The 23,404-nt window shown below is 34.8% G+C and overlaps 1 pseudogene; it reads left to right on the plus strand.

The window, feature by feature from the left end:
* The first annotated feature begins 1,832 nt into the window (after positions 1–1,832).
* LOC141494277 (small ribosomal subunit protein eS17-like) lies at positions 1,833–2,270 on the plus strand (annotated as a pseudogene).
* Positions 2,271–23,404: the final 21,134 nt, after the last annotated feature.

A 23,404-nucleotide genomic window follows, 5' to 3' on the forward strand; every position in this document is an offset into this window, starting at 1 on the left:
CTTTGGATCATCCACAGACCAGGAGAGCAGTCAAAGCTTCTCATATGACCATGAAGGAATTGAGGTATCTGGGGAGAAATCCACAAAACACTCAAAAACTTGGGAAGTGTGTTTTAACACTTCAGGTCATAGACTGGAGAAATGAGTAAACAATAGGGAAAAAAAGAATCTGACTATCCTTCCATGAAGGATTGAAATTCACACTCAGAAGATGACAAAGTCAAAGCTTCAGTATCCAAAACCCTCAAGAAAAATAAGAATTTGTCTCAGGCTATGGAAGAGTTCAAAAAAGATTTTGAAAATATAGTAAGGACAGTAGAGGAAAAATTGGGGGAAAAAATGAGAGTGATGCAAGGAAATCATGAAAACCAAGTCAACAGCATAAAGAAAAATCAAAGAAACTAACATGTTAGAAACAAGTTTAGGTCAAATGGAGAAAGTAATCCAAAAGGTCAATGAGAAGAAGAATACCTTAAAAAGAAACATTGATCAAATGAAAAAGGAGATTAAAAAAAAGTTCTCTGGAGGGCAGTTAGGTGGCAAAGTATTGGCACTGGAGTCAGGAGGGCCTCAGTTCAAATCTGGCCTCAGACACTTAATAATTCCTGAGCTGTGTGACCTTGGACATGTCATTTAACTCTATTGTCTTCAAAAAAATCTGAGGAAAATAACTCCTTCAAATGTAGAGGGGAGCTAAGGAAGAGAAATCAAGAAACAATAAAACAAAACCAAAATAATGAAAAACTAGAAGAAAAATGTGAAATATCTCATTGGAAAAACAACAGACCTGGAAAACAGATCCAGAAAAGATAATTTAAAAATTATTGGGCTACATAAACATCAGTAAAAGGAAAATTGCCCTGATATTCAAGAAACAGAGGGTAAAATAGAAATTGAAGGAATCTACTAATCACCTCCTAAATTAAAATAAAATTAAAGAGCAAACCCCAAGAATATTATAGCCAAATTCCAGCTATCCCAATTCAAAGAGGAAATATTACAAGTGGCTAAAAAGAAACAATTCAAATATCATGGTACAGTCAAAATAACACAAAATTTATCAGTGTCTACATTTAGAGCTCATTAGGCTTGGAATATGATAATCTGGAAGGCAAAAGAGCTTGGATTCCAACTGAGAATGAATTAACCAGCAAACTTAAACATTCTCTTTCAGAGGAAAAAATGGACTTTCAATGAAATGGAGACTTCCAAACTTTCCTACTGAAATAACTAGAGCTGAGAAAAAAAGTCTTATCTTCAAGTACAGGACTTAAGCATAGAGAAGGTGTGGCCCTGGTTGTGCTGTGGCCCCTTCCAACCCCAGTGAAACAGAGCCTTCCCACAGATCTTCCAAGTTATGTTGGGCTGGAAAATTTTTTCACTCTATCTTTCTGTGGGTTAAGTCACTCTAGAATTTGGTTAGAGTCATAATTTTAAGCTATTTAGAGCATTCTGGAAGAGAGCTTCTGGGAATTCCTGCTTCCACACTGCCATCTTAACTCCACCCCCCCCAGTAATATTTTAAAACATGATATTGTGATACTTAGAATATTTTTCAATTAAACTAAAATAACCTGAAAACTAGCCTTCAAAATTAGCTTGATTTCTAAAAACAAGCCATGTTTTCTTATTTAATCAAGCAACTTGAAGAAATCATTGATTGTGTAGCCTGAGATAGAATATTTAGAAGACAAAAAACCCAAACATTTATTTTAGTTTAAATTAAATTAAATATTTAATGATTTAATAATAAAATAAACTTAAATCTGTAACACTTTCCATTAGGATTCCTTACACTTTAAATCCAGGTTGAGTTTTTTAATCTCTTAGAAATGTTAGGTCTGCCTTCACCACCTGAAGCCAACAGGGGTTGTGTGTGGACCAGGACTGTGAAGAAGGTGGTGTGAGTCATCAAAAAGTACTACACCTACCTGGGCAATGACTTCCACACCAACAAGTGAATGTGCGAGGAGATTGTCATCATCCCTAGCAAGAAACTCTGCAACAAGATCACAGGATATGTTACTCATTTGATGAAGCAGATCCAGAGAGGCCCTGTGAGAGGTATATCCATCAAATTGCAGGAAGAAGAAAGAGAAAGAAGAGATAACTATGTTCCTGAGGTCTCTGCTTTGGATCAGGAGATAATTAAAGTGGACCCTGACACCAAAAAAATGTTGAAACTTCTGGACTTCAGCAGTTTGTCTAACCTGCAAACTACCCAACCCACAGTTGGGATGAACTTTAAAACACCAAGAGAAGTTGTTTAATATTTACTTTTGCCTTTCCAATAAACTTAGGAACTCCCTAGGAAAAAAAGGAAATGTTAGTTCTAAAATATATCCTCTTCCAGAATAAACCTGTTTCATTAACATTAAAATTTTGTTAATCAGAGTATTTATTCTCTCCAAAAATTTTCTTCAAAACTTCCAGATAAATGGATCAGTGAATTAGAATAGTTCAAAAGATACCACAGTAAATGACTATAGTGATCTATTATTTGACAAACCCAAAAACATTTGCTTCTGGGATAAGAACTCACTGTTCAATAAAATTGCTAGGATAACTGGAAAATAGTATGGAAAAAACTGGCATAGGCCCATATCTCACTCCCTATACCAAAATAAGTTCAAAATCTGTATAGGATTTGGACAATTAAGGGTAGTGTCCTAACCAATTAAGAGAATAAGAAATACTCTGAGGAAGAAATTAATGACCAAACAAGAAATAGAGAATATCATAAATAGCCAAACAGATGATATTGACTATATTAAACTAAAAAGGTTTTGCATAAATAAACTGATGCAGTCAAGATTAGAAAGAATACAGAAAACTGAGAAACAATTTTCATAGCTAGTGTTTCTGTTAAAGGACTCATTCCTAAAATATATAGAGAACAATCAAATTTGCAAGATTACAAGTTATCCTTCAATTAATTAATGGTCAAAGGATATGAAGAGGACGTTTTTAGATGAAGAAACTATCAAACTATGAAAAAATACTGCAAATCATTATTGATTAGACAAATGCAAATTAAAACAACTATGAGGTACCACCTCATACCTATCAGATTGGCTAAGTAGACAAAAAAATGATCATTGTTGGAGAATATGTGGGGAAAATTGGGACATTAATATAATGTTGGGGAGTTGTGAATGATCCAGCCATTCTGGAGAGCAATTTGGTTATGCCCAAAGGGTAATAAAACTATGAATATTCTTTGATCTAGCAGTAATAATTCTAGGTCTATACCCCCAAAAGATCCTAAAAATGGGAAAAGTCTTACATTTTCAAAAATAATTATAGCAGCTCTTTTCTAGTGGCAAAGAATTGGAAATCGAAGGATGCTCATCAATTGGGCAATGACTGGACAAGTTATGACATAAGGATGTTTTGGAGTACTATTGTTCTAGAAGAAATCTTTAGCATTCAACTTTAGAGAAGCATAGAAAGATTTGCATTAATTGATGGTAATGAAGTGACCAGATCATTATACATTAATATTTTGAGATGATCAACTAGATAAATAGCTCCTCTCAGCAATTCAGAGATCAAGGACAATCTTGAGAGACCTGCTATTGACAACACCATCCACATCCTTACAAAAAATCTAAGGAGTCTGAATGTAAAGCATAGCATATCATGTTCACTTTTTAATTTTTTTATGTTTTTACTTTCTTTCTCATGATTCTTCCTTTCCCCTTAGTTCTAATTCTTCTTTCCCAACATGACTAATATGATACTGTGTTAAACATGATTGTACATGTTCAACATTTACCAGATTATTTACCACCACAGGAAGGAAGAGGAAAAGGAGGATGATAAAAAATGTGGAACTCATTACTTGCAAATAGAGGAATGTTGACAACTAACTTTGCATGTAATTGGAAAAATATAATAAGATTTAAATTTTTTAAAATATCAGTATATTCAATTACTGCCATTTTGACACTACAAAGAATTGCTATAAATAATTTTGTTTATATTAATAAACAAAATTTTTCCTCTTTGTTTTCTTTGATATGTAGACCTAAAAATGGTACTACTAGGTTGAGGGTGATGCAGTTTAATATCTTTCAGGATATAGTTCCAAATTGTTTTCCAGAATGGGTGGACAAGTTCACAGTTCCCCAAACAGTGAATTAATGTCTACCTACAGACCTTCTAATATATATAGTTTTCTTCTTTTGTCAATAGTCAATCTAATGAATGCGAGGTAGAATTTCAAAGTTGTTTTAATTGACATTTTTTAGTAATTAGTGATTTAGAACTACTGATAGTTTATTGATAGGCTATTGATAGTTTAGTTCTTCCTCCAAAAACTACCAGTTCATTTCCTTTGACCAGTTGGAAAATAGCTCTTATTCTATAAATTGGAAACTATTCCCTTTAAATCTTTAAAATGAGACCTTTATCAGATGCAAATATTTCAACTATTTTACAGCTTCTCTACTAATTTTAACTTTATTAACTGTTTCATTTAGTTTTTTGTCAGTTCTCTAGATTTCTCTAAATAAACTATCTATAAAAAATGATAATTTTGTTTCTCTTTGCCTATCACTGCTTCAGTTTCTTTCTTTTTTATAGTTAGTTCGTAACATAAATAATAAATTTGGTCCACAATGAAACAACAAAAATTTAAGCAAGACAGACTTATTCTCCAAGGTTTACCACAAAACCTGTCTAATTTGACTATCTCAAACAGAGGGAGACTGGGATATCTATATATAAACAAGGATAAGGAAAACATTAAACCTCCTTGGAGTTCATTTTATTAAGTTTCATAATTGCTTTTCATTATACAATGATATCTTGTCTAAAGGATAATGCATAACTATCTGTTTTCCTGAATTAAAGTATAATGAAGAGGACAACTAGGTGGTGTAGTGGATAGAGACTGGCCCTGAAATAGGAGGACCTGAATTCAAATATCACCTTAGACAACTGATATTTACTAGCTGTGTCATCTTGGGCAAGTCATTTACCCCATTTTGCCTCATAAAAATTCAAATAAAGTATAATGAGAACAGGATGTTTTCCAGTTTTCTAATTATTTGTCTTCCTGAATTTGTAGTTAATATATAGAGAGAGAACATTCCATTTCTTACAATAGTAAGGAAATCAGAATTTTTTACCAGGAATATAGTTTTGAAACCATTAAACTTTTTCATGGTATATCTGTCATTATATTGAATTAAATTGAATCCAAAGGCACCTAAGTTACAAAAAGGAGTGTTAATTTAAGGAAATTCAAGATTTGGGAGACAGTCAATGCAAAAGAATTTAGAAGGGAAATGGAGTTCTGTGTATGAAGAACAATAAGCAGGCTAGTACAAGTGAATTATAAATTATGTGGAAAATATCTGCTCTCCACTACATTCCAAATTACTCTTGGGGCAGCTAGGTGGTGAAGTGGATAAAGCACTGGCCCTGGAATCAGGAGAACCTGAATTCAAATCTGACCTCAGACACATAATAATTACCCATCTATGTGATCTTGGGCAAGTCACTTAACTCCATTGCCTTGCAAAAAACAAACCTAAAAAACCCCCACAAATTACTCATGATAAGATAACATGCAAATAAAAAAAATCCTGAAATTGTATCTCATACTCTGAACACTGGTAAATAATACAAAAGAGGGAAATTGAATATAAACAGGAGCTGCTTCATTTTTGTCTTTCTATACTTACGCTTTATATAGCCAATGTGGGAATTTTGAGTGACCAAATATCTATAACACAAGTTTTATTTTTATTTCTTTGTGTAATATACAAAGCATGAATGTGAAATTAAAGCAAAAGAAAACTGTTGCATCTGCTTTTTGTGGTTTGAAAAAAAATACAAGGAAGAGAAATGCTGCAATGATAGAACTGGTACCTATTTCATTTGTATGAACTGATGACTACAATAAAAAAAATTCCTTTTGGAGAGTAACCATTTAAACAAAGCTTTATATTTATCTAACGTAGTGAAAGAAAATGGAAATTAAGTGGGTATGAAGAGATTTATACTGCAATTATTGGTTAGTTTTCCTCATCTCTACCTCCTGACTTCTCTGACTTTAAGTCCCCAACTAAAATCCCACCTTCAAAAAGCCTTTCCTATTTCCCTTTACCTCCAATTTATTCTGCATATATATATCTTATTTCTCCATATGATATGCCAGTGGTGCTAGACCTGAATTCAGGATCATCTGAGTTCAATTTTGACCTCAAACAATAACTGTCTAACCCTAGGCAAGTCAATTAACCTCCTTGCCCCAATTTCCTCAACTGTAAAATGAGAATAATAATAATATAATACCTACCTTGCAGGGTTGTTGTGAAAACCAAATGATATATTATTTGTGTTTTTAAGACACTTTATACAGTGTTTGACACATGGTAAGAGTTCTATAAATGCTTATTATTGTGTTACTTATGTAAAGAAATCTGTATAGACTCATACTTCTGGAGTGGCTGGAACTGATTTGGGGTATTGGTTTTGGTTTGTTTTCATTTTAGGGTTTTGTTTTAATTTTACCTTTTTAAAAAATCTTTAGAGCTTAGTGAAATGTCTGAGAATAGTTGGTGCTTAGTAAATGCATATTGACTTAATTTAATTTATAATACCATTTAAACTCATTTTTAAATTCTTGAATCATTTCTAGAAATTCTAATTGAGCTTGTGAATAAACTGAGTTATTCTTTGACTTTTACTTGTATATATTTTTTAATCTGTTTTTTGGCTTTATATCCTGAATATCTCTAACCTCATATAACTCTTTTTATTTTTTTTTTTAGTTGATTCATTCTTCCAGGAATCAGCTTTTACAAGGTATCTGTGAACATGGCCTCTCTGGAGACCTAAATCTCCCATACCTCTAGGTAGGAGGGTTAGTTCATGATCGATTCTGGATGATCCCAAAGTTCTCAATGAAAATTTTGTGTTGAGTGCATACTCTAAAATTCTAAAAACTGAGTTCAAGATAAAACTTTAGACATACCCAACTGGTGACCTAGTTCAGAGTTGAGGTTAGCTGTGCTTAATTCCTTTCTTGGAAGCCTCATACTCATTAAGGACTTATTTAAGCTAACAGCTTATTTGTCCTGTTATTTGCAATGTATCAAATTTAAGCAATGTACTTACAATAACAGAGATTCAAAAGGAGAAATTGTAGGTGCCTTTTGAAATATGGATCCAGAAGAAATTTTCCAGGTCCTAAATGTTCTGTATATAGGTGGACCTAGAATAGATTTGGTGTTATCTGTGTAGAAAGGGACACACGCAAATTTTGTCCAGGTTCAAGGTAGGATAATTCCATGAACTGAAGAGAGTTTTCACTCAAGATAATTGGTTTCTCACTTGAGGATGTGATTTTTCCAGTCAATCTCATCCCCAGATCCTTGAAAGTCCCACTTATTCTATGATTGATATAGAAACTAAGCATTTCTTCTGAGATAGAAAATTTTTTCTTTTCCTGTTTAGTTACTTGATTAAACTAGCTCTGTAATTGTCCACTGTCTCTAATGTTTTTTCCCCTATCTTTTCTGCTTCACAGTGAGAATTTGGAGATGATGACATCATGAGCATCAAAAAGTTAGGAGAAGATACTAGCAAGTCTTGAAACAAAGTTCATACTGGAGTGTCCTGCCAGTTTGTTTAGCACTGAGACCCAAAGGAAAGCAATACAGTACAAAGATCATATACTATGACTACATAAGATTTATACTAGGAATTTAGGACTGATTTTAAATGTAGGATATAATAAGTATAATTGAACATAACAATAACAAAAATAACAAATATGATTATCTCAATAAATGAAGAAAATTTTTTTTTCGTTTTTGAGAGGCAGTGAGGTTAAGTGACTAGCGCAAGATCACACAGTAGAAAAAGTTTTTGACAAAAATAAAACCCATTACTATTGTTGTTTGTTGTTATTACTTGACCTTCATTTTTGAAAGGGACTAGAGTGATAGCCATCTGGACAAGATGGTGGGGAGGATCCAGGAACATTATTCAGGAATCTTAACATATTTTGGAGCAGAAGAACCCACAAAAGAACAGAATGGAATATCTTCCAGCAAAGTCTGTCATAGGCTGGGGAAGGACGGAGGTGAGGGAAGAGCATGAGTGTACTCAGTACAGAGAACAGAAGCCCAGTGTACTAGAAGGGTGAGGCAGATACTAACCTGAGATCCCTGTCTCTGGGGGAGATCTTTGTCAGAGGCTTTTGCAATTCAGATTCATTAGATCAGTTGCATGATGAGAGAACTTCAGTGCAGATGCCCAGGACCCCTATTTAGTTTTTGCAGCTAGTATAAATGGCCAATTTGGATAGTGAGCCCCTGATGTTCCCAACCCAGAGGGACTAGTGTTCTTGTACAAATAGCCCAGAGATATTTCCAACTATTCCCACTTTCCCACTGGCCCAGGGAGAGTGTGGCTGACATCCCCAGCACTGACCATCCAGAGAAAGAGCTTCTGGCATTCCTTACCAGTCAATCCACTGAGCAATCCCATGAAGTTTCTAACATTGATAGTCCCAGGCCAGCAAGCATGCCACTAAGGTACTCAACAAGAAAAGTCTGTGAGTCCCTCTCCAACAAAAGAATCTTGGGATAGTTTCCCTCTAACAAATCCCAAAATGAATAAGAAAGGTCAGAGAAAAGCAAGGTATATTGAAAGTTTCCTTGAAGATAAGGATAGGCAAAACACTAACTCAGTGAAGCTTTGGAAAAGAATATGAATTGGTCTCCAACCCAGAAAGACTTCTTGGAAGAACTCAAATTTTTTTTAAAAAAATGAAATGGAGAACTTCCTGCCAAGATGGCAGAGAGAAGACAGGCACAGTTCTAGAGTCTCCTGATCTCTTCCCCATTTATCACATGAAACAAACCTCTTAGAGGAAGTCTGACTCACAGAACCCAGAGAGAAAAGCCAGGAGAAAGAGCATCTACCTCAGGATTTGTTTCCCACTGCAGCTTTGGTAGAATTCGGGTGGGTGAGTCTGGGCTCCAAGGGAAGATCAGTCCGGGATCAGCCAGATTAACAGCTGAATTGGAACCCAGAGTCTGAGGGCCGGAGAGCCGGACCTGCTGGATCAGCGGTGGGGCTAGACGACAGGGGCTTGGGTCCACCGGGAAGCAGAGGCGCTGGTGTTGGTGCTGTCCCCTTGGAGCTTGGGGACGGGGCTGCGGGGAGAGGTCTGGTGCAGAAGAGCTGCAGACACAATCCCTGGGCTCCCCTGGTCTAAAAAGCTCTGAGCCCAAGCCTCCATTGCACTGAGGCCTCCTTCCAAACAAACAATTGCAAACTACTTCTGCTTCAAGCCCAGGTGTGTGAACCAAAGAACCCGCCCAGGTGAGGAATGACCTCAGGCCAGGGCAAAGCCCACCATTGATTGAAGGCAAAAGAATTCAATAGTTCGAACTCCTCCCTTCAGGCAAAGGGAGAAGGCCTCGCAACCCAGGTAACAGACACTCCAGAGAGGGCAACCAGCACCTCCTACTGGCCAGCCGGAGAAACTGCACTCAGTAAAGCCTTTAGAGATCCCAAGCCCAGGTGAACCAGCCCCACCCAACTCAAGGTTTTAGCATAATGAACAAGGGTCAGTGGAAAGGTGGATACATAGAAAAATTCCTGGAAGGGAAAGACCCCAACTCAGAGAGACCTGGAACCTCTGAGGAGAATACAATCTGGTCTCCAGCACAGAAAGACTTCCTCGAAGAAAGAAGGAAGGAGCTTAAAAATTTGGGAGAGACAATTAATACCTTGCAACAAGAAAACAAAACCTGAGAAAGTACAATTGGACAAACACAAAAGGAGAATAAGTCTCTCAGATAATCAATTGGATAATTACAAAATGAGAATAATTCTCTCAGATCCTCAAATGAGCAAATGCAAAAAGAAATTAATTCTCTCAAAACCTCAATTGGTCAAATGGAAAGCTCTTTCAAAAGCAGAATTGACCAATTGGAAAAGTAGTTGCAAAAGGTTAATGAAGAAAACTCCTCCCCAAAAACAAGAATGGAGTCCACAGAAACTAATGACTCCACGAGACAGCAAGAGTCAGTTAAAGAAAATCAAAAAATAGAAAAAATAGAAGCAAATGTAAAATACCTCATCAACAAAACCACTGACCTTGAGAATGGATCGAGGAGGGGCAACCTGAAAATTATAGGACTTCCTGAAAACATTGAAGAGAAAAAAAGCCTGGACTTAATATTACAGGATCTAGTGATGGAAAACTGCCCTGATATCATGGAATCGGAGGGCAAAGTACTTATTGAAAGAGTACATCGATCCCCACCAGAAAAAGATCCTAAAATGAAAACACCAAGGAATGTTGTGGCCAAACTGCAGAATTATCAGATAAAAGAGAAAATCCTGCAAGCATCCAGAAAGAAACAATTTAAATATCAAGGAGCCACAGTAAGGATCACGCAGGACCTGGCTGCATCAACTTTAGGGCCTGGAACAAGATATTTCAAAGAGCACAGGAGCTTGGAATGCATCCAAGAATCTACTTTCCTGCAAAGCTGAGCCTTCTCTTTCAAGGAAAAGGATGGACATTTAACGAAATGGAAGAATTCCAAAATTTTCTGATGAAAAGACCAGAGCTAAACAGAAAATTTGGACATCAAACAGGAGGTTCAAGAGACACATGAAAAGGTAAAAAAAGGGGGGGGGGGGCAGTAAAAGAAAAAAAATGCAATCCAGTAAGTTAGTTGGAACTGGCTATATCCCAGCATGGGGCTTAAAAAAAAATTCTCATAAACCTTGAGAAATGTAACTCTAACAGAGAGAATACACCTTGCCAGAAATGATGGACATTCATGACCTATCCATGAGACTACTATCTAATGGGATGTAACTGGCTTTAACCCCATTTGGGAGAAAGACTCTAATAACTCTCAGGAATTTTGACTCTATTCGATAGAATATACAGAACTAAAAGGGTGAGACACTCAGAATTTTCTATGACTTAGATAGAATGATCTAAAAAAAAAAACACTACTGCCCTAAAAAGAGGGAAAGGAAAGAGATGGGAGGAGGGAGGGGATTGAATGGGGTAAATCTCATTACACTAAGAGGTACAAAAAACCTATGGTAATAGTAGGGAAGAAGGGAGCAGAGGAGAAACACCTGAATCTTCTTCTTATCAGACTTGGCTTAAAGTCAACCTACACATACTCAGTTAACTTATAAAACATCTAACCTTTCAAATATTAAAGGGGGAAAAGGGGAGGGAGGATGGAGAAAGGGAAAGGGAGTGGGGGAAACAAGGGGAAATAAAAGGAAGGGAAGGGAAAAGGGAAAGGGAAAGAAAGTGGAGGGTGTGATATACGAGGGCAAACACTGAAGGCGGTAGTTGTCAGAAACAAAAGACTGGGGAATATAGATAAGGGGGGGGAAGGGGGAAAAATACAAACAGGGAAGGTAGCACAGAGGGCAATAAAGAATTAGTAATCATAACCTTGAATGTCAATAGGATGAACTCTCCCTTAAAGCGTAAGCAAATAGCAGAGTGGATTAAACACCAGAATCCTACAATATACTGCTTACAAGAAGCTCATTTGAAGCAGAGAGATACATATAGAATAACGGTAAAAGGCTGGAGCAAAATATATTTTGCTTCAGCTGAAGTAAAAAAAGCAGGGGTAGCAATCCTTATCTCAGACAAAGCAGCAGCAAAAATAGATAGCGTTAACAGACATAAGGAAGGAAACTGTATCCTCCTAAAAGGTACCATAGACAATAAAGTCATTTCAATATTGAATATATATGCAGCCAGTGGGACAGCATCCAAATTCTTAGAGGAGAAGCTGAAAGAATTACAGGAAGACATAGATAGCAAAACTCTACTAGTGGAAGACCTCAACCTCCCGCTATCAGATCTAGATAAATCGAATCATAAAGCAAACAAGAAAGAAATTAGGGAGGTAAATAGATTGTTAGAAAAATTAGATATGGTAGATTTATGGAGGAAACTGAATGGAGATAGAAAGGAATATACCTTTTTCTCTTCAGTACATAGAACTTATACAAAAATTGATCATGTACTAGGACATAAAAACCTAATGCTCAACTGAAGAAAGGCAGAAATAGTGAATACATCTTTCTCAGATCACCATGCAATAAAAGTCATATGCAATACTGGGCCAAGGAGATGTAGACCCAGAACAACTTGGGAACTGAATAACCTCATTTTAAAAAATGAGTGGACCAAAAAACAAATTATAGAAAGAATTAACCATTTTATCCTAGATAATGATAATAATGAAACAACATACCAAAACCTATGGGATTCATTCAGAGAAACTCTCAGGGGATATATTACAGCTCCAAATGCTTATATGAATAAATTGGAGAAAGAGGAAATCAATGAACTAAACATGCAACTAAAAAATTAGAGAAAGAACAAATCAAAAGTCTCCAATTAAATACCAAATTAGAAATTTTAAAAATTAAAGAGGAAATTAATAAAATCAAAAGCAAAAAAACTATTGAATTAATAAATAAAACCAAAAGTTGGTATTATGAAAAAAACAATAAAATTGATAAACCTCTGGTCAATTTCATTAAAAAAAAAGAAAAAAGAAAACCAAATTGCTAGTATCATAACTGAAAAAGGTGAACTCACCACCAATGAGGAGGAAATTAAAGTAATTCGAAATTATTTTGCCCAACTCTATGCCAATAAATATGATAATCTAAGTGAAATGGATGAATATTTACAAAAATGTAAGTTGCCCAGGTTAAATGAAGAAGAGATTAAATACCTAAACAACCCTATCTCAGAAAAAGAAATTCAACAAGCCATTACTGAAGTCCCTAAAAAAAATCTCCAGGGCCTGATGGATTCACAAGTGAATTCTACCAAACAATTAAGGAACAATTGGTTCCAATCCTATATAAACTCTTTGGAAAAATAGGGAAAGATGGAACTCTGCCTAACTCTTTCTATGAAACCAATATGGTACTGTTCCCTAAAACAGGAAGAGTTGAACCAGAGAAAGAAAATTATAGACCTATTTCCCTAATGAATATAGATGCAAAAATCCTAAATAAAATCTTAGCAAAATGATTACAACAAGTCATCACTAGGATAATACATTATAATCAAGTAGGATTTATTCCAGGAATGCAGGGATGGTTCAATATTAGGAAAACTGTTAGTATACTCAATTATATCAACAACAAACCTATCAGAAATCATATGATCATGTCAATAGATGCTGAAAAAGCTTTTGATAGAATACAGCATCCATTCCTATTAAAAACACTAGAGAGTGTAGGAATAAATGGACTGTTCCTTAAAATAATTAGCAGTATCTATCTGAAACCATCAATTAGCATTATACTCGATGGGGAAAAGCTAGAGGCATTCCCAATAAGGTCAGGGGTGAAACAAGGGTGCCCATTATCACCACTACTATTCAATATTGTATTAGAAATGTTAGCATCAGCAATTAGAGAAGAAAAACAAATTAAAGGAATTAGAATTGGGAAGGAAGAGACAAAACTCTCACTCTTTGCAGATGACATGATGATCTACCTAGAGAATCCCAAGAAATCATCCAAAAAACTACTGGAAACAATTAGCAATTTTAGCAAAGTTGCAGGTTATAAAATAAACCCTCATAAATCCTCAACTTTTCTATATATGTCTAGCAAGAAACATCAGGAAGAGCTAGAAAGAGAAATCCCATTCAAAGTAACCTCAGACAATATAAAATATTTGGGAGTCTATTTGCCAAGACAGATGCAGAATCTTTTTGAAAACAATTATAAAACACTTCTCACACAAATTAAATTAGATTTAAATAACTGGGCAAATATCAACTGCTTGTGGATAGGTAGAGCTAATATAATAAAAATGACAATTCTACCAACACTAAACTATCTGTTTAGTGCCCTACCAATCGAAATTCCAAAAAATTACTTTAATGAGTTAGAAAAAATTGTAAGTAAATTCATATGGAGAAATAAAAAGTCAAGAATTGCCAGGAGCTTAATGAAAAAAAGTGCAAAAGTAGGTGGCTTATCCCTACCCAATCTAAAATTATATTATAAAGCATCAGTCATGAAAACTGTTTGGTATTGGCTAAGAAATAGAGTGGTGGACCAGTGGAATAGACTAGGTGTAAAAGCAGGAGATGATTATAGTAATCTGCTGTTTGATAAACCCAAAGAGTCTGGCCATTGGGATAAAAACTCCCTCTTTGATAAAAATTGCTCGGAAAATTGGAAGTTAGTATGGAAGATATGTAGATTAGACCAACACCTCACACCCTTTACCAAGATTGGATCCAAATGGTTACAGGACATAGACATAAAAAACAATACTATAAGCAAATTAGAAGATCAAGGACTAGTCTACCTGCCAGATCTATGGAAAGGGGAACAGTTTATGACTAAGGAAGATTTGGAGAATATCACCAAAAAACAATTAGGTGATTTAGATTACATTAAATTAAAAAGCTTTTGCACAGATAAAACCAATGTAACCAAGATCAAAAGAAATGTGGTAAATTGGGAAACAATCTTTACAACTAATGATTCTGACAAAGGACTCATTTCTAAAATATACAGAGAACTGAGACATTTTTAAAACAAAAAGCCATTCTCCAATTGACAAATGGCCAAAGGATATGCAAAGGCAATTTACAGATGAGGAGATAAAAGTATTCCATAGCCATATCAAAAATGCTCTACATCATTAATTATGAGAGAAATGCAAATTAAAGCTTCTCTGAGGTACCTTTCAGATTGGCCAATATAATCAGGAAGGATAATGATCATTGTTGGAAGGGATGTGGGAAATATGGGACACTATTACACTGTTGGTGGAGCTGTGAACTCATCCAACCCTTCTGGAGAGCTATTTGGAACTATGCCCAAAGGGAAACAAAAATGTGCATACCCTTTGACCCAGCAATACCACTATTGGGTCTATACCCTGAAGAGATGAGGAAAAAGGGTAAAAACATTACTTGTACAAAAATATTTACAGCAGCCCTGTTTGTGTTGGCAAAGAATTGAAAATCCAGTAAATGTCCTTCAATTGGGGAATGGCTTAGCAAACTGTGGTATATGTATGTCATGGAACAATATTGTTCTATTAGAATCCAGGAGGGATGGGATTTCAGAGAAACCTGGAGGGATTTGCATGAACTGATGCTGAGTGAGATAAGCAGAACCAGAAAAACACTGTACACCCTAACAGCAACATGGGAGTGATGCTCAACCTTGAAGGACTTGCTCATTCCATCAGTGCAACATTCAGGAATAATTTTGGGCTGTCTGCAAAGGAGAGTACCATCTGTATCCAGATAAGGAGCTGTGGAGTTTGAACAAAGTGCAAGGACTATTCCCTTTAATTTAGAAAAAAGCAGATAGCTTATTGTCTGATCTTGTTACCTCTTAGACTTCTCTTCTCTTTCAGGAAATGATTTCTCTCTCATCACACCCAATTTGGAACAAGGTACAACATGGAAAAAAAGTAAAGACTGACAGAGTACTTTCTGTGGGGGGGGGGGGGAGTGGGGAGGGAAGCAAGATTGGGGGAAAAATGTAAAACTCAAATAATATCTTTAATAAAAATAAATTTTAAAAAATCAAATGGAAAAATAGGGGAAAGAAATACAGGAGAAAATTAACATCTTGCAACAAAAAATAAAAGAAGAAAACAAATCCTTTGAAAAGGATTTGGGCAAATGCAAAAATAAAATAATTCCTTCAAAAATATAATTGGGCAAATTGGGAAAAGATAACAGTTCCTTTAAAAACAGAATTAGCCAAATGGAAAAAAGAGATGCAAAAGTCAGCTGAAGAAAATAACTCCTTGAAGAATAGGCTGAAGTTACTGAAAACTAATGACTTTATGAGACACCACAAATCAGTTAAACAAAATCAAAAAATGGAAAAACAAGAAAATATAGACTACCTAATTGATAAAAACAACTAACTGTCCTTGAAAATAGATCTAGAAGAGATAATTTAAAAATTATTGGTCCACCTGGAAACCATGATCAAAAAAAGAAGAGCCTGGATAACGTTTTTCAGGAAATCATGAAAAAATACTACCCTGATATCCTGGAACCAGGGGGCAAAATAGTCACTAAAAGAACCTACCAATCACCTCCTGAAAGGAATCCCAAAATGAAAACAACAAGGAATATTGTAGCCAAATTTCAGAATTATCAAATTAAAGAGAAAATACTGCAAGCAATGAGAAAGAAGCAATCCAAATACCAAGAAGCCACAGTCAGGATTATGCAGGACCTGACATTAAAGGCTCAAAGAGCCTGGAATATGATATTCCAGAGGGCAAGGAAGCTTGGACTACAACCAAGAATCAACTACCCAGCAAAACTGAGCATATTCTTTCAGGGGAAAAGGTAGTCATTCAATGAAATAGGAAACTTTCAGATTTTCTTGATGAAAAGACTGAAGCTGTAAAGAAAATTTGATCTTCAAACAGGAAACTCAAGAGATACATGAAAAAGGTTAACAGGGAAAAATAAAAATACTGCTATTCAATAAGATTAAATTGGTTACATCTCTACATGGGAGGAAAATTCTCATAACTCTTAAGAATTATTAGAGGGAGTATACTTAGACTGAACCTAGGAATAGACTTAAGTTGATTTTGATGAGATGATATAAAAAATTAAGACATTAAAAGATGGGAAGTATTGTAATGAGACAGAAGGAAGGGAAAGTCAGTATGGGGTAAATTATATCACATGAAGTGGTGCCAAGGGCCTATTACATCAGAGGGAAAGAAGCAAAGTGGTGAGAATTGCTTAAATATTACTCTAATCAGATTTGTCTCAAAGAGGAAATAGCATGCCATCTTAATTGGGTTTAGAAAAGTATTAGGAGGTGATAAGAGGGGGAGAGGGAAAGAAGAACTAATAGAAGGGAGGGGAGAAGTAGGAGAAAAAAAGGAAAGAGAATGGGGCTGATTCAAGTAAAGACAGATTTGAAGAATGTGGTGGTCAGAAACAAAACACTGGTGAGGAGTGATAGGGTGAAAGGACCTTTCTTGTCAACCCCTCTAAGCTTTCTTAGACTGGAAAATTGTTTCATTCCATCATTTTGTGAGTTCCACCATTCTTGAATTTGTTTAGAATTATTATTTAAAGGTATTTGAAAGGGTTTGGGCTTAGATAAGTCCTTTTCTTTACTCCACCATCTTGATTCTACCTTCCACTGATACTCTCTTGATGGAGATGTGTCCTAGTCCAGTGATTTTCGAGCTATGCCTAAGATCTCTAAAATTATGTATATCTTTGATTCAGCAAAATCACTCCCAAAGAGATAAAAAACAAAAAAGGAAAAAGATCTATATGTACAAAAATATTGATGGAAGTTCTTTTTGTGGTAGTGAAGAATTGGAAATAGATGGGATGCTCATCAATTGGGGAATAACTGAATAAATTGTGGTATATGGAACACTATTGTGCTATAAAAAATGAAGAGGGGATTGGTTTCAGAAAAACTTGGGAACACATATGACTTGATGCAAAGTGAAGTATAGTAAACAAAGAAAACATTGAACATATGACAAGCAACATTGTAAGGATAATTAACTATGAAAGACTTACTACTCTGATCAAGACAATAATCCAAGACAATTCCAAAAGACTCATTATGAACAATTTTATCCACCACCAGAGGGAGAGCTAATGAACTCTGAATACAGATCAAGACATACTTTTTCATTTTTTTCTTGATTTTTTTTGCAACATAGCTAATATGAAAATACATTTTACATGATTTCACATGTATAATTAATATCATATTACTTGCCTTCTCATTTGATAAGGGAGGGGCTGGTGGAAAATTTTGAACTTAAAATGAAAAAATGATCAAAGTGAATTTAGCAAGAAAGAAAGAAAATTATATAGGAAATCAAAAAAGATATTCTTTGAGATAACAGCTTCAACCAAATTGCAGGCTATAAAATAAACCTTCAAAAATCAACAACAGACACAAAAAGCATTATTAGAACATAAAATACTATTCTGAATAACTTCAAAATGCATAAAATTATTGGGGATCAACCTCTCAAAGCATATAGAAAGACTTGTATAAATTCAACAACAAAGTGTTCCTGAATGAATAAAAATCTACCTAAATGGCTGAAGAACTATTTTAGTGCTCCTTGCTAGTCATTTCATTATGATAAATATGAATTTCTGTGAATTTATCTAAAACTAATAGAGGAATATTGAAATTCGTTCTACCAATATAAATTTATGTTTTTTATTATGTGCCAATCAAATTACCAAAAGGATGCTTTATTTGCTAAAACAATAGCAAAGTTAATTTGGAAAACAAAAAACCCTAAAATATCAAGAGAAATAATGAACAGAAGTAATGTAAAAGAACAGTGATCAAAACCATTTAGTATTGGTTCAAAATAGAGACTGATCAATGGAATATACTAGATAAGAGATATTAAGGAATAATATGATTCAATAACCCAATGTTTGGTAAAGCAGAAAACAAGTTGCTTAGAGAATAACTTGCAATGATTTTAAAATCTGTTGGGAAAACAGGAAATTAAAGGGATAAAAATTAAGGCTTAGACCTCTTATCACTCTCCACAATATTAAAATTTTAGAAAAGAAACAAAAAATGTAACTCTCATAGCTATGAGAAAAAGATATATTCCTAAATAAACCAGTGGCATAAGTTACTACCAAAAATAAAATAGGTTACTTTGATTAATTGAACTAAAAAGCTTCTGCACAGACAATATTAGCATATCTACGATAAGAGGGAAACAATGAGAGAGAAAAAATCTGTGTATCAAATTTTCCTGATAAGGGATATCTAAGAGACATATATCCTAATAACCATTCTCCAACAGTTCTCAAAAGAACTGAAAAATATTTATAACCACATGAATAAATAATAAAAGAAATACAAATTCAAAACAACTCAAGTTTTATCTCACATCCTGCAGATTGGCTAAAATGGCAAAAATGGCAATTATCAATATGTGTGGGGGGAATATAATACATTGCTAGAGAAGCTGTGAAATGACAATTTGGAATTATGCAAATAAAGTGACTAAAATGTCCTACTCTTTGACTCTGTGATTGAGCTTATATCCCAAGGAAGCCATTGATATGGGAAAAAAAGTCATTATAAATTTGAGAATATTTATAGTTTTTTGTGATACTAAGAAGTAGACGTTCATAACCTGGGCATTTGTTCAATGAATAATGTAATGGAATACTACTGAGTTATAAATAATAATTTGGAAAGAAGAAGAAACATGTAAAGATCTATACAAACTGATAAAAAAGTGAAGTAGGCAAAGCTAAGAAAATACTATACATAGGATTAAAAGTAAATGAACAAAAATAGTAAAATAAGGTGAACCTCAAATGAAAATCTATGAAAAAGACATTCTCAAGCAACCCCCTTTGTGAATATAAAGGGTCCACAGGTGTTAAATAATGCATATGTTTTTGGAATTTCTAAATGTCTCAATCAGTTATGTTGATTTTATTTTCTAAAAATTTGGTAATTGTCATATGAGATAGGATATTTTAGGAAGAGGGAGGGTTTCATGTAATCATATGATGATACAAGAAAAAAATCAGTAAAAATTTTCAAGAACAGTTAATTGAAGCATAGAGAGAAATAAACAATAAAACTAATGCTGGAGGGCAGCTAGGTGGCACAGTGGATAAAGCACCAGCCCTGGAGTCAGGAGTACCTGGATTCAAATCTGGTCTCAGACACTTAATAATTACCTAGCTGTGTAGCCTTGGGCAAGCCACTTAACCCCATTTGCCTTGCAAAAAAAAATACACTGGATACCTCAGTTGACATCTCTTAGAACTAGATAAATCTAACCAAAAATAAAAAAGTAAGAATTTAGGAATCTGAATAGAATTTTAGAAAAGTTAAATATAATAGATCTCTGGAGATTATAGAATAGGAATATAAAGGAACATACCTATTTCTCAACTTGCATGAAAGCTTTTAAAAAATGAATGATGTTTTAGAGAAAATAAATCGGGGCAGCTAGGTGGTGCAGTGGATAAAGCACCGGCCCTGGAGTCAGGAGTACCTGGGTTCAAATCTGGTCTCAGACAATAATTACCTAGCTGTGTGGCCTTGGGCAAGCCACTTAACCTTGTTTGCCTTGCAAAAAAAAAACCTAAAAAAAAATAAAGAAGAAAAAGAAAATAAATCTCACAATGGAGAATAACAAAAATGTGAAATGCATATTTTGTTTTTTTAAAAATGCAATAAAATTATATTTAAAAGGATCACAGAAATAATAATTAAAAATTAAGTGGGGAAAGTTCCAGGGTGGAGCCAAGATGGTGGCATAAAGTTAGCATACTCCTGGAACCTTTCCCTATACAGCATTAAGTGAAACCTCTACACAGGCAGTAAAGCTACAGATCCCAACCAAAAAAAAATGATTGAAACAAGTTTTCAACTGTAGACATCATGGAGGATCTTCAGTGAAGATCTGTCTCTTCAGGGGAAAATGAAAAGTAAAGCCCAGCCAGATGGAAGAGCAGGAAAGTAAGCAAGAGGATCTTGGCCACAGTGCAGCCCAAGTCCCATTAGTCAGAAAACAGCACAGGTCTCAGCAGCTAGAAAACAAGCCAGCAAGGAAGGTTCCATCCCCAGCAAACATATGAATCCTGGGAACACTGGGGCAAAAGATAGGACTGCATTAGGAACAAAACCTGCATAGGCAGAGACTGGACAGAAAGGAAGAAAACAAACCTCTTCATAAGCCATGCTAGGCATCAGACCCCTGAACAAAAAAACTCAGGACTATACTCCCTATACCCCCAGGAGCAGAGTTCAATAAAAATGAGGGGAAAAAAACTAAAAGTGTGCATACAGTACAAAACTACTATGCAGATAAAGATGCCATCTAAGAGTAAGAAAGTAGTGACCTAAATGGACCTAAATGGGAAGTCTCAAAGGAGTCTATGAATTGGACTCAAATCCACAATCTCATAGAAGAGCTGAAAAAAGAATTTAAAAACTAAAGACAAGAAGAAAAATGGGAAAAAAGAAATGAAAGACACGCAGGGAAAAATATGAAAAATTAACCAAAGAAATCAACTCCTTTAAAAGTACAGTCAAAAAAAAGAAACAGTCAAAAAGAAGCAATTTAAATACAAACAAAGTAAGTACAATCAGAATTACACAAGACTTATCACCTTCAACATTAAAGGATCAGAGGACCTGGAATATGATATTTTTTAGAGCAAAGGACCTTGGATTTCAACCAAGAATTTATTACCCTGCATATTACAGCATATTCTGTCATAGAAAAGGATGGGTATTCAATGAGAAAGAGGACTTTCAAAATTTCCTAATTAAGAAGACCAGTACTTAACAGAGAATTTGATCTTCAAATACAAGACTCAAGAGATGCATAAAAAGGTAGAGAGGGAGGGGAAAAAATAAATGCCAGTCAAGAACATTAAATTGTATACAATCTTACAAGGGAAGATAACACTTGTAACTCTTGAGGACTGTATTTCTCTTAGGATAATTGAATACAGTTGAAGAGAATATACTTGGAGGATGTGGGTATAGTTGGATCTTGTCCTTTGATCAAAGAAGACCAAAATGAATCACTATGTTTGAAACAAATTACAATGTGTCTTACTGTGGCTAATCAGAACAATATGAACTCAGAATGCTCTACCACATGTCATGCACAAATAGTCCAGGTGAAAAACTGGGGTGTTTACTCTAAACTTTTATGTCTCCCATTTCCTTTGAGTTACTTTAATTCTGCCTTACTCATAGAGCTCAGCACTTTCTCCAATGAGAGCATCCTCTGCTTGGCAGTCCTGTGACAGTGTCTTCCATACCTTACAATCAATTGTAAAGTTTTAAAGAGAGATCTTCAGGATGTTCCAGGACTTTGAATACTTAGAGGTTCTATACTTAATTAAATCAGAAGTGATTTTACTTTACTAGATAGATGTTTGTAGTACCATAGGGACAGAGGAGGTGAACCTACTCAGAAGAGTTGGACATAAAAAAGATTAGATCTTAATCCATACTTTAGTTAACAAGGGTTTAAGTACCATGGTTGGAGTTCTAAAGGGACAGTGGGAGAGTGTACCCAATACTTTGTTTGGGGAGAGCTGTAGGGCTGTGGTTGGAGTACCATAGAAATGGAGGGACAGTAGGAATAGACATGAAAACATCATGAATTTTTTTTTTGCTTAGCATGATGCTTTGGCTATAATTGGAGGAAGTATAAATGATTCATGAAATAATTTGACTTTACATGATGCTTTGACTCCTGAGGATTGTGTGTCCATCGATGGTACTTGAAAAGGGGATAAGGTATGATTTGATTAAGGCATAATTTATAATTTGATGTGATTCATGCCTCTTGAGAAGCATACTTCTAATGATACAGAAGAGGGGAGGGTATGACTATGAGGCAATGCTACTTATCAATCAATCAAGAACACAATCAATCAGCCTTTGAGAATAATATTTCTATCAGGTCAGATAAAAGGAGTATATTTTGACAAAAGGTATTAAAGCAATAAACACACAAAAGGAAGAATTGTACTAGGAAAAGGCTATGTATTAGTGAATTAATATCAACAGGTGAAGAGGCACAAAGACCTATTATACCAGAGGGAAAGAAGAGAGGGTGTGAACACTCAGTAAATCCCACTCAATAGATTTGGCCCAGAGAAAGAATAACATAAATCCCCAATTGGGTTTAAGAATACATCCTCCTCTACAGGGAAGTAGAGATAAAAAAGGGAAGGTGGAGGTATAAGTGAAAGTAAAGTTAAGGTTAAGATTTAAAAGAAAAGTTAAAAGGGAAAGGAAGCAAATGTTAGTGAAGAGGAATAAGAGGAAAGGAAAGAGAAAAGTATAAATAGGGAAAGATAGGATGGAGGAAAATACATAATTAATAATCACAACTATAAAGGTGAATGGACTGAACTCTATCATAAAATAGAAGTGGATAGTGGACTGGATTGTTTACAAGAAACATATTTGAAGCAGAGAGATACACACACAGGGTAAAAGTAAAGGGTGGAGCAAAATATATTATGCTTCAGCAAAAATAAAAAAATAAGACATACTTTTCCTCTTCTCAGACAAAGCAAAAGCTAAAATAGATCTCATAAAAGAAGGAAGGAAACTACATCTTCATAAAAGGTACTATAGGCAATGAAGTTATATCATTATTAAACATATATGCACTTAGTGTATAGCATCCAAATTCTTAGAGGAGAAACTGAATGAACTATAAGGAGACAAAGACAGCAAAATTACAATAGGGGCCCTCAATATCCCTCTCTCAGAAATAGATAAATCTAACCACAAAATAAACAAGAAGGAAGTTAAAAGAGTGAGTAAAATCTTA

The sequence above is a fragment of the Macrotis lagotis genome, chromosome 7 (genome assembly GCF_037893015.1).
Source record: "Macrotis lagotis isolate mMagLag1 chromosome 7, bilby.v1.9.chrom.fasta, whole genome shotgun sequence".
Lineage (NCBI taxonomy): Eukaryota > Metazoa > Chordata > Mammalia > Peramelemorphia > Peramelidae > Macrotis > Macrotis lagotis.